General features: G+C 36.6%; 1 protein-coding gene across 9 annotated transcripts in view; it reads left to right on the forward strand.

The window, feature by feature from the left end:
- ERC2 (ELKS/RAB6-interacting/CAST family member 2) overlaps nucleotides 1-17,381 on the forward strand; it is a 411,704-nt gene that overhangs the window by 352,265 nt on the left and 42,058 nt on the right. The gene's annotated exons all lie outside the window — the stretch shown is intronic.

Consider the following 17,381-nt stretch of genomic DNA (forward strand, 5'->3'; position numbering starts at 1 on the left):
TCCATTCCAAGAGGACTTTGATATCCCTCAAAAGCCCAAGGTTTCTCTTGCTGTCCTAAGGACTGCCCCTTTAGGAGTCTAGCACAGCCCACACACAAACCTGGAATATGTCCAACTTGTTCTTTGAGCAGAATGTGAACCTCTGACCTCCTGGGCCTCCGGCAAGAGTGCTGCCTACTGAGCCACCAATACCCAGGCCATCAATAAGTTTTAAATGCCAGTTGCAGACTTCACAGAGATAATGACTTCAGTGTGTAAAGGTTTTGTTGTGGAGGCTGCAGTCTCACATATGGCGTGACAGAGTAAATATGCTAAAACCATAGAGAGCTGTTGCATAACTTGCCTTGATATAACAGTTTTTGTAATATGTTTCAAGGCATGGAATATTATTTAAAGGGACCCTGTTATGTAGGCTTAGGCCCAAAATGAAGCTATTATGAAAAGAATGTTTAGCAAAACCAGAAATATGTCCATGAAATTGTTGGAGTGGGAATTTCAGGGTAACCTTGCTTGGATTTAAAGTCGCCTGCATGACATTGCACTGTTGTGCTAGGGAATGAGAACCAGCAAATGAAAATACCATTAAGTGAGAATCAGAAACTGAGCAGAATAAAGATGTTAGAAGGCTATTAGTATTATTGTAACTTTCTGAAGATCTTACTCCATCCTAAGAAAGATGAAAAAACTAATTCCAATGTAGTGATTCAAAGCACCACTATTGACACAGGTAAAAACATGTATTTGCATTTTGATAGTATTTTTAACCTGATCACAAGTTCTTGTATTCTATGTACTTATGAAGGAAAATGAATATGAAATAAGCTTTCAAGGTTTTGGCCAATTTCAGTTTTATTGATGTTCTCTACTTAAAATTTAGCATTACAAGCGTGCAATAGATAGGTTGATGTTTGCAATATTCAAATTGATAAATATGATTATACAAAATGTTATTTATAGAATTGGATCAGGAAGAAAAACGTGGCCAGATTCAAGCCAAGACTTACATTATGGAAAGGCTGTTAGATAAATTGCGTGAACCTTCTATGGAGCAAAGGCCAGAACCCAGGACTCCTTTTCCCAGCTGAGTCCCCAGATCACTAGGCTACAGACTCTTGCTCCCTCTTGTGTTCTTTCTCTGGCCCACTGAATCTTGAATTATTTTCTGTACAATGATAGAGCTTCAGTAGGAGAATGTTAATATATCCCTACCTTTGTCCCAGCATTTACCACAGCCTGTAGCCAACTGACTGGAACATTCTGCCAAAAGACATTGTTCTGAGTCCTAGACCAAATAAGGAGGGGGACCTGGGATTTGTGGCTGGGAGGAGTGTTGCTGCTGCTACACTGGGAATAACTGTTCATGTACCATTTTAGAAAGAAATAGCACCTGAAGAATTCTGTGGGAAACCCACATGGTTGGTGTTTATTAGGCTGGCTTAGCCTGGCTTTGAGAGCACTTGGTGGATCAAACTCCTCAGATCATCTGTGCAGGGGTAGGTTTAATTTCTAGCTCCCTGTCAGGCTTAAACATAAGCTGAGCAGTAAGATGCTCTGCCCTGGCTGGGCCAGTAAACTCTGGCCATCACATAGATGCAGCTGCTGGGTCTGGCCCATCTTGCCATCAAAAATTGTATTGTCTTTACAGAATAGACATCTCCAGGATGAGGTAAGGGCCCTCAGGATCACCATTTTAGCTAGACATGCCTAAATTTTCGTCATGACCCATTTTGAATTCCCACGCTTTTAGGCTTGTAATTAGTTTATTTTAATTTAACAGCTCCTTTGAATGTAGAACTGAGAGATTTTTATGAACCTGTTTTTCAAACATAAGTTCAGTTTTAAAGAATGTGTTGTAATTAAACAAGATGACGGGAAGAATTTGTGGTTCAAAAGTGCATTGACAGTTATGAACCATAGACAAACACAGTGTGTTTTGAAGCTTTAAAAAGTGAAATTGCTTTAAATGGGTTAACGCTATTCAGGTGATTCTGTAGAGCAGTGTGTATTAGATCTGATCTCAGGAATAGTTAACTAAATTAACTGCATTGCAATGATAACACAAATATTTGTCAAAATTTCTGATTAATTCCTAGGGTCTTTTTTTTTTTTCTTTTTTTTTTTTGCCGCATGTATGTTTTTTATGAAGTCCTGCAGTGCAGGTCCTTATTCATGCAAATGCAATTATCTGCCTCAGTGGAATATTCTGGTGAGTAAGTGAATGTCTGAGATCAACTAGGATGAGTCTGGTTTTCTTTTTAATAGAAATGCTAATTTTGAAAATGACATCTGTGAATTATTTTTAGTCTGAAGAGCTACAGACAGCATAAAATTAGAATGGTGGATTTCCTTGACAGTTCTTTTATTATTGTTTCTACCTGTTTTAAACACTGGAGGAATAATGTGATTCATTACACGTTGCTTTTCTGGCAGTAGATGTATCACCTAGTTTGGTATCCAAATGTCAACTATTGCTGCTTTGTAATATGGTAAACTGGAGTGGTGGAGGTGGGAATAGAAACTTTTATCTGTGACAGGCTCCTGGTTTTAAAGACAAGTCTTTTTCTGCTTCTTTCGTGTCATTGCAATGAAAGTTTATATATAGTAGGAGAGCACTCAGAAGTAGAAGGATACAGTCTGTGTCGTAGTTGTTCATGGAGTGGGTTTAGGTGCAGTTCATTTGGCACCATTTATGTGTCCATGCACATTCCCTGTCTCATAATCTGGCTTTAGAAGGGCTACCATTTGCACAATTTAACATTATCTCTCCTTCCACAGTAAACAGAAGTTAAGTTGGTCAGGATTTTAAGTCAGCATCATGTTAATGATTCTGTGTGCATGGGCACCTACTGGTGTAGGGAACTGCTTAGCACAGCATTGAATTTATTGCTTTAAAGTGTTTCTTAATATGTTAAAGCAAGTTCTTAGAGACCAGTGTTATTAATTTGGGATAAATAGATAGAAAGCTACTGTAATAACCCACATAATGGCAGAGAAGGATGGTAAATTCAGTAAATTTTCATTTACTGAATGGAAACCGGAATGGGAAAACTGAGTAGGATAGTGGAGAACACAAATGTTTCTACAGCAAACTGTGAGTTGATAGAGTGGTAAACTTGGGAGGTGAGTAAAGATCTCCAAAAATGAATAAATTCTGTATAACTATGGATAAACCATATTATGTGATTCTAGCAGATTTGAATCAGTGCAATTTGGGAAGCTCTGCATAAGGCAGTTACAGTAATTAAAAGTTGTGATCGATAGGCATCTTGATGGAGTTAGATAATAGTCAAACATGAGACCAGCTATAGCAGACTTGTAGTTCAAATCACATGAAAATTCCTATTTCATTGGGGAACAGCATGTTTTCAAGATTACAGATTGGAAGGGTAAAAGTAAATCACAGTAAATATGACTCATGTGTTAGTTAAAGGCCTTATCCTCCCAGCTATAAAAATTGTCAACTTCATTGTCAGTTAGGGAAAAATAATAGTATGAATGCTGTTGTGTTTTCCCTCCATCAATTTTAAAACATGTTAAATTTTATGATATAGTTTGTTATTTTTTTTTTATAGAAGAGGTTCACTGATGGATGATTAGTAGCAATGATTCCCCAGCCTCAGATCATTTGATATCTTGAATAGGAAAAGATCGCATGGCATGGTCTTACTGTCTCCTCTTTTAGATGAAAGAAAAAACTTGTTTACAAAGGTCTGCATTATTTTTACATTTGCTCTTGGAAGTACTGAAGCTAATAGAGAATTTTTCAAGCTAACAGAGTTTTTGATAGAAATTCTTGCTTTATCAAACCTTCCTCATGTCAAGGGTAGTTTAAAGAAATTTCTTTTAGAAAACTTTAATTTCAAATCGCAAATAACTAATTTATTGGAAATGGGACTGCTCAACAAGAAACCTTGAGAGAAATCTGCATTACAATACCCAGAGCCTAATAGTTAGGGCATTATCCTTTAAGACATGCGACTTTGGTTCAATTTCCTTTTCTGAATCCAGCTGAATAGAGACTTAAATCCAACTGAATATCTAATGCATCCAAGGCAACTGTCTTTACCACTGGACTATTGTCTGTAATAGGTTGGGTATCTCTCCTTTTGTGAAAATTGTGAAAGGATTTGTCCTAATACTAACAAGACCTTTCTGAAATCTTCAGAATTCTTATAGGCTAGGAAAAAACCTTTGTGCTTAGCTTTATTTGTAACCCCCAGGCTCTGAAGAAATGCCTGTAATAATCATTATTTTATATATTCATACCAGGCAACATTTGTTAATCTGGACTCTAAACCAAATCTCAAGCTCAGACTCCATATAGAACTGTCTTTCCATGCCTCTGGGTTATTCCTGTCAGCTATCTCAGGTTTTTCTGTTTTTCCTATATCCATACTTTTAACAGTTCAACCAAATCTGCCTAGAAGCAGTACTGGGGATATAACAGCAATGAATGGAATGGCCTTTTTCAATGCAGTCTTCTCTCTGTGCTTTTGCACACTGTACTTTATTATGACAAACTGAACTCAGTGGTGATCACTGTGGAAGATGCTTCTAGTTGAAATGTCCACTTACTGAAAAAAATATTCCAAAACCTGTTGCAAGTGATTGGGACATTGTTTTGTAGTATGCAGTGAGTGATGGATTCCATGAAACTAGAGGAATCAGGATTGTTTTGTGGCCTGTCAGAGTGTAGGTATTCTTCTGGGATTACCAAAAGGGATCAGTTACCTTGGTAATGTGTCCACCAATATTTATTGTGTCTATTTCTTTACCCAGGCTAACAAACATTCATCATGTGGGAATGTTGGTCATGATCAACTTGAGCTGAATTTAAATTGATGACCTAAAGGTTAAAGTCTCTGTATCCCATTACCTCTCCCTTGGGCTGTCCACTCTCCCTACAACTGGGTTAAACACCATTTTTAGTATATGTGTCTTTGGATGAAGAGCAGTCTTTAGGAGTGCTGATCTGTTAAATACCACTGATGACCTGTTTAAAAAAAAAAAAACAAAACAAACAAACACAGAAAACACCTACCAAACAAAAAAGTCAACTAAATTCAATATGACTTTTGCAGCTTGTCAGTACTTGCTGAAGAAGGTTCTGAACAAATATTCAGATGCTGAACTAATAACTTCACCAGCCTTTTAGATAGCTTTAATCCAGTCATATGGGAACATAATGCAGTGTAGCAGCCCAGTGAAACATGAAACTATGAGAACAGCTGAATAAATTTAAACACATTTTTGAACATTCTAACCTTTGTCATAAAAATCTGATAATATAGAAGAAAAACTAATAACACTTCCTTTTGGTTTTGTTATTCTGTACAGTAGTTGAGAAGACAACATTTCTTGTGGCTGCTGACTTGAAAGAAGTAGTGACAATTTCTGACATTACTTTTTGCCCCATATGAAGTCTAGTCTTTCTCACTCATTAAGGAATGAATCTGGTTTCTGTTTTATTCAATACTGTATATACATCTCACCCATAAATATTTAAACTAAGTAAATATAGAATCTTAAACATGGAATATGCTTTCCTTCTAAACTGGTGGCTGTGGGGGAAGGTAAGAATATTTTATTCAAAGATCAGTGATCCCTTTGGAAGAGGAAAAAAAAAAGTGCTTGGTGCTTGCTGTAGCGCAGCAAACTTTTTACCAGATTATACCTATATTGTTATAAAGTTCAGACTATAAAGGATCTATAGGAAAGGGTTTGCAGATACTCACTTCAAAAACACATGGCTAGTATTCAGCCCGTATATCTGGGGCTAATTTAATTCTTCTTCTCCATTCAAAGTGCCTCACTCCTGCCTATAAACGCAGAACAGATTCCCTGGTAATTTTCTTTCTTGGAAGTACCGTTATTTTATTCCTAACGGGGAATAGCATGAAATGGAAATGCATTTATGACTCTACTTAAAAACAAACACCAAACAAAATAAAAGCAGGGATAATATGAAAGATAGTTCCATAACAAATTGATGCAGAAAAATGCAGAAATTTGAAGCATATTGAAAAGTACACAACTGATATTTTCACCAGGAAGGTTTCCTTCAGCACACTGAGTTTTGGAAACGGTGTAATGTGGCATACTTGGAGTACTTAAATAATTTTGGCCAAACTGGTAATGCAAATTCATGGTTTTAATTTGATCCATGCAAGCAAAGTTCAATCCATGTCTAGGTATGCAGCAGTTCTATATCCTATTCTTAAGAGGGTTGTAAAAATAAAGTTCTGTCAAACTGAATACAGTGGATAGTGGACATTTGTGCTTTACAACGTTATGACTGTGAATCCCACACTCTTTTTTCATGCATATTGTATGCTCTAAAATGCTGAGGGATACTGAAGGTTGCATCCTAAGGCACAGTCCTGCTTTGGCTGTCTTGAGAAAAGACAAGCTCTTGCTTATATTTTGGAGTCTGCGGTTCAAGCTGTAGCTTGTATAGGTAGCTGAGGGGCTGGACCAACCTCTTCAGTAAAGTCTGAATCATTTTGTGGGTAATACCTTGTTGAAATGTAAAATAAACTTTGATTATAAAAGGTGTCTTCTATGAACAAAGAAAGTTTTAAATATAACACTTTGCATTTTCAAGACAAAATCAGATCAAACCTCAAAACAGAAATGAAAAGTAGATAATATTATGCATTATGGATACATTAATTCACCAGTCAAAATGAATCTCCTTTGTTGATTTTGATGAGGTCATAGAATTGATTTAGAAAAAAAATGCACCCTGTATTTTAATTGATTTTTAGGTGTAGACCAAGTACATGAACTGGACCAGTGGTAGAGACTAAATTTATCTAAATTTAGTATTGCTTCTCTTTTTTCTTGGGTTTTTTTTTAGGTGACAGAAACAGGAGAGTAGAAGAGTATTTTCAACAAGATTCAGTGGCTGTTGACCTTTTTATGTTAAATCTGTGCTCATGGAAATCAATGGCAAAAGCTTTATTGATTTCTAAAAGAAAGATTGGGTTATGTTAGTTTTGCCCCCTATAATTAGCATAATAAAGACTTTTTTGGGGTTTTTTAAATAACTTGGTTTGGAGCTGCCCTTTCAAGCTCTGGTGGTTGAAGCGTTACAGTAATGAATCCTCAATTCAAAGATGATTTCTTAGGATTGTGGCTTTGTTCTCCTGTGCAGACTGACAGATACAGGGAGGACAAAACCTTTTTTGGGTCTTAGATCAATACTGCCATGAACATGCAAATACTTGTGTATGTTGCCACAGCTCCCACAGAAACACCATTCACACACTGGTTCTTTTTCCTCACTTTGATTATCTGTACTGGCCCAGTAATTCAGTCTGTGTTGGCACAGAGCCCTGGAAAATCAAGACAGACAGAAACTGTCCTGTCATGTCTCTCTGTGCTTTTATTTTCCACCTCTTCAAACTGTCCATCTGAAATTTTCCCCCTCAGCTATGTGGTTACTCTAAGTACTTCAATTTACTAAATTTGTTAAGTGTATCTAGGCCTCTGAGCTCCAAGTACCATTTTCATATGAACATAAACTTTTTTTTTTTCCCCTTTGTGGGCATCTTAACTCTGCTGTGCAAAATGAAGTACAGTCCCTTTGTCTGTAGTTGTAATGTACTTCATCAGTTTCCAGAAGACAATAACTTGCTTTATTCCCATTTTATAAGGATTAATTATACTCAGAAAAAAGCGCTCAAATGGCAAACAGAAAAGGAAACCAGATGTTGCAGGGTTATTTAACCAGTGTTATTTGCAGACAAATATTTAAGCTATGTGATTTAATTTTTCGTGGAACCTTTAGAAGCTGGCTAGTGAGTGAATAAAACATCCAAAGTATACGTGAAAATATCTTTGACCTGATAGTATCATTTTTTTTTCACCTAACTATTACAGGTAAATACTTTATCAGTTCTTGGCAACAAATTTGCAAAAGTATTTGATTAGAACAGGAACAATCCCCAAGGCATATTGTGTATAGAGTCATAATTTATAAATAGGCTTTTGTTGCACAAGGCACAGTTGCACATTTCCAACAGTCTCAGTTTTCTGTGCACTAATGAAATGGCACAGTGATAAACCTTTGTGCAAATTTGTTTTTCTTATAGATGCAGAATCCAAAATAATGAATGTTTAGAACAAGCAAATGAATTCATCATCTGAACACAAATATTTAATTGTGTTTCAACAAGAGTAAGCTTCACTTCTGGAAACAGTGTTTTGCAAAACAGACGAGGGCAGTTTCTCTTGTAGCAATGATTTGTATAGGCAGTTAAAGGCATATTTAAAAATTAGCATTTGTTCCTAAAACTGATCTGTCTGTTTTAAATAATTTTCATGCCATTTAGCACCTGTAAGATTTGTAAGGCCTAGTTCTAAAGTATAGAAGCCTCCTGTTCTGGGCATTATAGGATAAACAAGAATATCGGTTTCTATTGTCCTCTTCATAATTTCTATAGTCCTGACATCCAATAAATTCTGAATCGTGGTATCTCCCCAAATTTGTCTTTCAGCTTGCTTCTTGAACAGCTAGAGCTTGTCTTCTGTCAACCACTCCCATCAAAGAAAATGTCCCCTCATGTCATTAATAGAAATTATCTAAATGAGAAATATTGCAAGATTCTGGTTGCTAATATCTCAACACTTGCGTGGATATGCCTCAAATTCAACTTTGGCTTCCTAATTCAAGGAAGCACTTATCCTCATTTTCCCAGATTTGCTCTTTTAATATTTTGCATCCAGCATTTCAATGTCTCCTTTCTTAGAGCCTCTAGTGGTTCTTCATCCTCTTATGTGTTATTTCTGCTGTGATCTCCTTTCTTTTTACAGCCTTTTCCAGCTGCAATATTCCTTCCAGGCTTTCAGGTTCATTTGATATATTTACCAGCCTATCTCCAGCCCCTTTTCCCTTCTTTCCTCATTAGTAACCTGCAGGCCCTTCAAACTCTCTTTTTTCCAGCCTTAAAAGCTCTCTTTCCCAGCTTACATCATTTGCTCCTGCCTCTTCCGCCTGTTGCTGCTGATCTCCAGTGGCACACAACTTCTGTAACAGTTGTGTTACAGGAACTTTCACTGTTCTCTTCTGACCTTACAATTTCCTGTTGTTTGGTCTGTGAAAGTGCTCGACCTGATGGACTTTGCACCGAGCATAATCAGGAAAAAGAAAGTATGTAGTTTCTGTCATCAGAGACGATAATAATCTGTTCCTATTTTTATAATATAATTTCCTGTTTATGGGAACCCATTATTGCTGACAGGTTATTGCAGAGAGGCATCATTCTGAACGTGCATCCATCTTAAGAAGTTTGTGCATTCTTATTTTTTTTTTACTGTAAGCAAGGATTGTTTGCTTTATGTTACTATTTCCTCCGTCTGAAAATAATTTGTAGAAAGTGATGATAAATGTTAAATGGTTCTTGTAAAACTCTTAAATTGACAGTCCCAAAATTCAGTAAAACTCTGATGTTTTGATTAGATCCCAGCACTGAGGAATGTCCGGCTTTCATCATAACAGGGTCCTTTAGTTCCGTAAAAGTCTAAATACCCTGCCCTTGGGAGATATCTTACTGTCACCTGCTCCTAAATTGAAAATTATGTGTTCAGCCAAAGGTTGGGTGTGTTTTTTTGGTTTTTAAGGCGCTTTTTTTTTTTCTTTGATGTGGGACAGAATCCCTTCAATGTGAAGTAAATCAAAACCTGAAAACCTATTAAACAACCCTTGAGTTTAAATATATCCAGTTCTAGATAACCAGAAAATGTTCCTTCCTGCCCTCATTTTTTCTTCGTCTTTTAAAGATATGTAGATTTTCAGACAAACAGTTCTATTGGCTACTTTATGAGCTTATAATCACTAGTACTTCTGTTGAATAAAAGTGAAGTGCTAGATAAATTTATTTAGAAAACAGGTTGAGTATGAATACCTAAAAATATTTATATTGAATAACAGAAGTACAGCCATCAAAGTCAGTAAGTTAATGTAATTCAGCATAAAATAGAATTAAAGAGAGAATGTTTCTCATCTTACCTGAACATTTAACAGGAGCAATTTAACTCATTTAAGTCAGAAAAAACTCATGTCAGAAAACCCTTAAAAGTGTATGGAGCAAATACAGCCTTGATTTACTTATGTGTAAATAAGAACTGTTGTCACATTCACCAAGCTGCATTTGGCTTATGCCTGAACATGCACCATTTTTTTTTTTTTATAGTGCCCTCTTTATCTATAAGAGGCATAAGATGTAGGGCCAAATCAGATTTTGCTTGAAAAGAATGAAGGAATGCATAAATAAATGCATTAGTACCTAGTTGAACCATATTGTTTTGAATTCTGTAGGGTCTTTTTTTTAAGTAGTGACTGAAGATATTAACAGGTAAGCTCTTGCAGTAGATATGTCTCTTCAGGGTGGAAAAGGAGAATGAGACAAATATTACAGGACTAGAAAAAAACCCCAACTTTGAAAAGAATCAGAGACAGAAAGGAGGAAACAGATCTTAAGGTGTTTTACATTTATTTTCTTAGTCCTTGTGCAACCAAGACACCCCAAAACAAAAACCCTACAGAAAGCTTATGGAAGCCTGAGGTGTATTATAACTCTGAAAATCTTTCAACAGAAAAGGAATGTATGCAGGGTTTTTTTAACAGCTGTGAATATTCTGTCCAGGAACCTATGGAATAACAACAGTTGGTGTCTTACCCCAATTTTTCTCATCACTGATGGCAAGGCACAACACAGCACTACACGTTCATGTCCTCCTCAGCTCCACTGAAAGAAAAAGCTCCCAGGCCCCCTCTACTAAATCTGGCCTCTTGAATGCATTTCTGGTATGTCATACACGACGTTACATCGAGCTCTGAATTTCCTTGGTATCTCCAGTAGCTGTGCATTCTGTCTCCAGATCTGCTCACTGCTGGCAGTGTAGTTGATTCCATGGTATGGCTCTTATAATTGTGGCCTCATGGGCTGCACTGAGGAATTTCTTAAACATGTGCCATTTACTTATGACACGTGTGAAAATTACAGATAGATGAAGAAAAATGCTTCTGGGCTGTCCCTTTCTTTGCTTTCTTCACTGTGTTTCAGAGTCATTTGGGCTCTCAGTCTTCCCTGTGGTATGGTCCTCTCTTATTTTTCTGTCTTCCGTTTGACTGGGCAACATTCTCTATTCAGGAATAGCTTGTACCACTTTTTCTGCTTCTTTTCTTCCCCCATTTTTATTTTTATTTCTGACACTGTAAATGCTTCATTGCTTCGTCTTTGTTTTAAAACCCAGAAATAATTCTGTTTTCAATATATGCTGCCCAAATGGCACAGGGCTGTGGATTATCAGTGGCTTTTTGATGCAGCATCACCTAAACATTAGGTGACTCTTCCTGATATTATAAAAGTACCAATTAAAGAATGATGATTGAGGAAAACCTAATTAACAGAGGTCCCACAATGTAAACAAGATGTATTACAGATCTATCTTTCTGCCTTCCCCCCTGCTTCAATTTGCAGACATAGATATAAAATTTGAATTGTCACAAGGTGCAAAGTGATCTACAGAGTGAGCTGTGTGGCCAGGCTAAGAATATCCATGGATTTGATAGCCACAGCATAACATAATACTCTGTCATTCTGGACAGAGATGAAGAGCATTCTTGCTTGCCTAGTTAACAGAGCTGCTGTGAAACCATGTCCTCATGTCTTTGAACATGAAGCATAAGGAAAAATCCCACTTAAAGGATTTTTACCTTGGTCTTGATCAATTATTTGCTGCAGTAGCTCAGAAATGAGAAAGTAGAAGAAAAATATGTCTACTTTATCCCATGTTAGAAATACAGTTCAGATAAAGAACAAATACGTATAACTTGGTTTTTTTTCTTTGTATATTATGAATTTATAAAATGGAGAAATGTGAGAAAAATTATTAATGCTAAAATATATTTCTGTGAGTATTATAGAGTTTGCCTACGAAAATTCTACATCTCAAGTGATTATCTATTAGGTTGGTTTTTTACATTAAACAAGTGTCTACTCAGCCCACCCATGGACCAAGAGATCATTGCATTGTATATGATACAAATTTATGTAGTATTTATGATCCTGAAAGTGTAAAACCATGGGTTTGAGTATGTAAATAAGGTCTGTATGTTTGTATGTGTAGTAAGCAAGAGTGATTTGTATTTGTGTGTTTTTATTTGTGTGTGTGTATACAGACATGTTCATTTTATTAAGCAAGCTTAGACACCACTATGCAAACATCTGTCAAAACTTGTTTCTGGGTTCCAATCCTGTTTACAGCCTCTGGGCATTATTTTAATGTAAATAACAAAGTGGGGGGGATTGGGGCTGGGGGGGAGGGAGGGATAGATCTCCACTAGAGTTTCGTATTTAGAGCATTTTTCACACAGATTTAGTAATCTGGTAAACTTATTCCCATAATGGACAGCAGTGGACAGGAAATAGCTGACAGGTCTGCTACCAGTTTGACAACTGTTGCTTTATTGAATCGTGGTGTCTAGAAGCCTAATCCAGAACTTGCCCTATAGTGATTTTTGTAAGATATTCAGATCTCCTAGTATTTAATTTTTTTCCCCGATGTTGACTGTATTTATTTACTTTATTTATCTATATATCTCTATTTTTCTAGTTTTGCTTTCTGTTATTTATTTAGAAATTCAGCACCTCCCCTTATCCTCATATTGAGAGACTGACTATTCCTACAGAGAACTTTTTTACAGAGGACTTTACAGAGTCCATTTTATACATATACACCCATATAGGAATCTCTCTGATCACTGAAGCGTTGTCTCTTCCAGACAATATTATACTCCTCATGACCTGACTATAAAATCAAGGTTTGAATGGTAGCTCCAGTTTGAATTTGGTAATAATGTCTAAGAGTATGAAATGAGGTACTATCTGTTCTTCTTCCAGAGAATTATTACTCTGGAACACTCAGGTTCTTTAAAAGCAAAGTCATGTAGTAATTTTCCATATACCATTGTTATGCTTCTAGTAAATTCAGGGTATGAAGATACTAGGAAAGGCTGACACATTGGTGAGTAGACTGGTGATAATTGTAGTAGGACTTACATACTCTCAATATTTGCATGTGCTATAGGTCTAACGGTTTGTAAGAACATAAAAATTCCTTCTGTTTGAGTAACTGTTTTGTACTGTGGCATTTTAAGCATTTTCAGTAATGGGTGTTTATTCAATTTGGAACGTGCAGAAATGTTTGATCAGTCAGACCTGAGCCTTTTAACTTGTGTATCTTAAATATGATAATTAATAAAAAATGAATCTTTATAATACCCCAAAGAGGGTTTATTTTATATGACGTTATCCTCCATTGTACATAAGGTTTAATATGAGCCTGTAATGAGGATCCAGGGATTGCATATCCTTTAATAAAGAAATATGAATGGAACTTTAAAGGACTCTCTAGAGTCTGGATCATCAATTCGTTAGAATCTATCAGCAATGAAAAACTTGATATATAATTGTTACTTAATATTTATAAAGATATTTGATACAGAATATCCATGTATGAAATTCATTTATTTGTATTTAATGCTGAGTTTGCGTTTAGCTTATGTGCATTTTAAGGTTTGGGAGTAATACAGAGTATAGGAGTTGAGGTTGCCAAATTACTTGGTTACACTTACTGAATTATTAAATCCATTCACAACATAACTTAGGAATATACTAGTTAAAAACATTGTGCATAATCAGCCTCTAAAAAATATTATTTGGCAGCTTTAAATGTGTACGAAACAAGGAATGAATTACTGAAGCACTGAAACAATGCCAATCACAAAGCCATCTAAATCCCTCCCTGCTTTTGTGTCATTCACAAGAAAAGCACTTATTATCTGTTTTCAATTTATAGTCTGTATTTCTGCTCGATATCCTCAGTTTGGAAACAGAAGGTCTGGAAATACCTAGTGGCAAATCTGAAGTTTCTTGAAGCTAAGAAACTAATTTTTTTAGTTCATTATAAATCACTTAGTAATGATTAATATTATAGTACGAAACTAAGCATTCAGAGAATATCTAAATTACAGAATACAGGAAATTAACTGGTACATGAGTTGCATTCTTTCTTTCTGGGTAAAAGTGCACAGCATAAATATCAAAGCTCAGTCATGTGTGACTCCCAATAAGCACCCTGTCAAATACAACAGCTCTGCTCTGCTGTGGAGATGGAGCTGCTGAACAGGGAGCAAGGAGCTACATGACATTCTTCTGAAAGCTTTTAACTTAGCACTACCACAGGATACATAGTTAATAACAAAAACAGCTGCATAGGCATTCTGAGATGCCATAATTAAACTGATAAATCTGCAGTGACATATATCTGTGATACAGGGATCTGCCATTAGTGGATTTTTTTCTTCAGTCATCATCTCTATATCTATAGCATCTGGCTGAGGAATAAAGCTCCATGCTTAAAAGCCACTTGGCTTTCTTTTTGTGAAAGTGAAAAAGAACTGTATTTTGGTTTAGTACTTTGTTAGGAAAATACTTTCAAAAAGAAAAATCAGTAGTTTTCCCTACATTTTTGGTAAACGGAATAATTTTGCAGCAAAATCTGTGACTAGTTTTACTTTTGTAGTCACCAGTACATTTAGCATATAGTAACAAGGTTTTTTGGAAGAAAAATTGCTGCTGGGTACATGACCTACTAAATCAGTGCTGGAAAAACCACTGAATTCTTAGTATTATGGTTTGGATAGGAGTGTGATGTCTTTTCTTTTGGCTCTACAATTCAGCTTTCATTTGAACGGATATAAAAAGCTCTGAAACAAGAACCAGGTCCATTATTAGATATTCTATGCATCATTACCAGATAATTTTCAGATTTCAGCTGAATTTCCCAGTTCCTGTACAACTGTGAATGAATGGATGCAAACTGTGCTGTTTTGGGGAGCGTTTGGAGGGCAGAGAGGGCTGTGTTCAGTATATGCAAGTTTCAGTTCCTACTGAACACTCCAAAAACTCTTTCCTTTAGAAGTATTGAACTGCTGCCTGCAGATCAGAGGGTCATGTTCATATCTTGTGTCCTGGCAGCTGTCCAGCTTCTTAGCAGACACTCATAAATTCAAGAAGCCTGTTCTGATTTTGAGACCAGTTGGAAATTGCAGTAGCAAATGAGAGTTTGGACCAGTTCATGGTATGCAAAGAACAAATACCAATTAGAGATTACATTAGTTAACCAAAAACCACTGGAAGTGTTCCTTACTTAGGATTGTCCACAGTGATGAATAATTTTCCACAATAAGGATGAGTGCTTTTGCTGGTAGATTCAACCAGTGTTAATATCTGGTTTTTGATTGTGGGTTTTTTTGTTTTCTTTTGGGGTTTTTTTTGGGTTTGATTTTTTGTGGGGTTTTGTTAGCACTTCTTCCTGTTGCAAAGATAACTAGCACTTAATTGTAATGTAGTAACAACTGTAGTAAATTACTATAGAAAGGTTCTCTAAAATTTATTTTAGCAGGTGTTTGTATGTAGATTGTGGACCATACAGGTTAGTTCTTTTCCTAATTGATGTATAGGCAGATGGATAAATAGAGGTGGGCTTTTATTGTAGCATTTCTGTTCTTTAATGATAAATCAGTGCTGCTTTTGGAAAGGGTTTTTGAGCACTTCATTTGAGAGATAACTGCTTGTTCCTTATTGTCGTGGATCAATGTGGTCTGTATTTTACAAATCTTCTTCATTGGTGGTCATTACAAACTATTTTCACTTTCTGCTTGTTATGATATGTAACAAATTAAGAAACTAAATGCCTTAGGCTTGATGGAAATCTGTAATAAGTCATCATACTTGCATAAATGCTATAAACCCTGCGGAAATTTTGGCCTGAAGTACTTTGGAAAATGTTTCCTAAACCTGTTGTGCTCTTTTCTTCTTTCAGATTAGTGGTTTCTCTCAGAGTGCAGGTTATCTTCCTAATTTTTTTCCCAGTTCTGTGCTAAACTACTGACGTGTTTCAAAATTCACCGTGCATGAAGGCAAAGCTTTTATTATTTCTATAAAAAGATAACCAACAACCAAGCTATGCGATTGCAAACACAATAGTTTCATTCTTTTTTTCCAAAAACAGTCACCCACACAAGAAATGGTCTTGTGCCAGTTCAGAAACTCTTAATGTGACTTGCAAATCACAGACTCCAGAGGAGCAGGGCTGCAGCACTCCTGACCCTGGGCTGGAATTTGGGAGCTCAGGTGGTGCCTGTTCTGAGCTGTCATACTTGGGCCACTTCTCTGCTGGTCCCTGCACAGCTGGACCTGTCCCTGCACAGCTGGACCTGTCCCTGCCCTGTGCCCTGGCTCAGCTGTGCTAGTGACAGTCTGTCTCTCCTCTCTCTGAGCATTATCTGCAGTGTAGGATTTGTTCAGGCTGTTGCCTTCAGGAAAAGCTGGACAGTTGCTGCAGTTGGCTTTTGCCCATGGAGCAGCAGCAAGGAAAATGCAGGTTCCACTTCCCCTTGCCAGGACCCCCTCGGTGTGAGGAGGGTCTGTGTGTCACGCTGTTCCTCCTGGGATCAAACCAGCCCCCGGGCCAAGTGTCCCACATGAATGTCAGGAAAGTAACACCAGTGAAATGATGGAAAGCTAATCATCTGGTTTGCCTGTACTTCTGAGAGATTGCTTTGTAAGCAGTGTGACATCTTGCTGTGGGTGTTAAAATACTTGTGACATTCTGTAAGTGAAGGGTTCTATGTGGGTAACACCATGACTAAAATGTTGTATCTAAGCACTGCCCCTGACTGCATGCACAAGTGCCTCTGTGTGGCTTTCAAACCCTTGTAGAAAAGTGGCTGGGCTCACAGATAAGAGAGGTCTGTTTCCTTTCTGTATCTGTTACTAGTTTGGGCTCCAGGGTCATATAGTGTATAAAAATTATCTATATATGGGGATAATTAGGAACATTTTTGTTGAAAAATTGAAATTTGTTTCGGAAAAAAATGTTTTGAAGAATTCAATACAGTGTGCAAATTCAGGTCAGATTTGGTAAACAGATGTGCACTTTCTTTCAAAAAAGTGGGTTTTGAAAAGTTTTAAACCTTTGCCTGTTCTGTAGATGGGGCAAATTGAGATGAATTCATAGACAAGCACAGCAGGTTTTTTACCACAGTGTTGAACCTTACGTGCACAAGACAGCATATATTTTTGCATGTTTTCTTTTATAATATGTCTAACTTTACTGCATGTTTGTGTTAATTTACATACATTTCATATACATATGGTCTGTCATTTAACTCTCCGCTGCGTCATTACACAAGAATGCCAAAGCTGATTCTAATTGTTCAGCAAACTGAAGGAATTTAGGGAGGCTGCCCAGAAATTCAACGTTACTTAAATAAAATACACATGTATTTTAAACCTTTTAACAGACAC

Source organism: Empidonax traillii, unplaced genomic scaffold (genome assembly GCF_003031625.1).
Source record: "Empidonax traillii isolate 1590-97213 ecotype Southwest subspecies unplaced genomic scaffold, ASM303162v1 scaffold155:size2260171, whole genome shotgun sequence".
Taxonomy (NCBI): Eukaryota; Metazoa; Chordata; class Aves; order Passeriformes; family Tyrannidae; genus Empidonax; species Empidonax traillii.